Source organism: Molossus molossus, unplaced genomic scaffold, assembly GCF_014108415.1.
Source record: "Molossus molossus isolate mMolMol1 unplaced genomic scaffold, mMolMol1.p scaffold_m16_p_19, whole genome shotgun sequence".
In the NCBI taxonomy this organism is placed as follows: Eukaryota; Metazoa; Chordata; class Mammalia; order Chiroptera; family Molossidae; genus Molossus; species Molossus molossus.
Window position 1 is genome coordinate 33179187 of NW_023425354.1, and position 646 is coordinate 33179832.

Sequence of the window (646 nt, forward strand, 5' to 3'; positions counted from 1 at the left end):
CCCCCAGGAGGACCCGCAGAGAGCCCCGCTACCTCTCTCCTCCAGCTCTGCCAGCCCCCTGCCTCCCTGTGTCCCAGCACCAGCAGCATACTGTTCCTGTGAGTCCCCTGGGGCACACAGCTCTTCATAGGGCCAGACAGCTCCTGACTCGACAGCCGGGTACACGCATACAAGTTACACCTCTGCTGAGTGCTGCAGGCCCAGCCAGGGCAGACCAGACACACAGGAGCAGTGCCCCAGGGCCTCCAGCAGAGCCAGAAGGAGTCTGGGGCCTGGCCTTTGAAGTCCAAGTGAACAGCTGTTGTCATGGCCAAGCTCTGGGTGGACAGATCCAGTCTTCCTGCCCACCCAGTCTTCAGGTAGGACCAAGAGAGTCGGCTTGGATGCTGCCTCTCCTACTCATACCTCCAACCATGTCCCTGACTGGGCAGTGATCTGTGGTGGACTTGTCCAGCCATAGCCAGCTGCCCTCTTGCCAGGAGGCAGAGGCAAGGTTGGCATAGGAAGGCATCACAAAGAAGCTGGAGCAGCAGGAACCCTGGCCTGGCTTCCTGTCCCTCTGCAGGCACTTGCCTTTGCAGAGTCCAGGGTTAGTTAGTGTTCCCCACCCCCACCTCCTTTCCCACAAGCATGTGGCTCGCTCCTG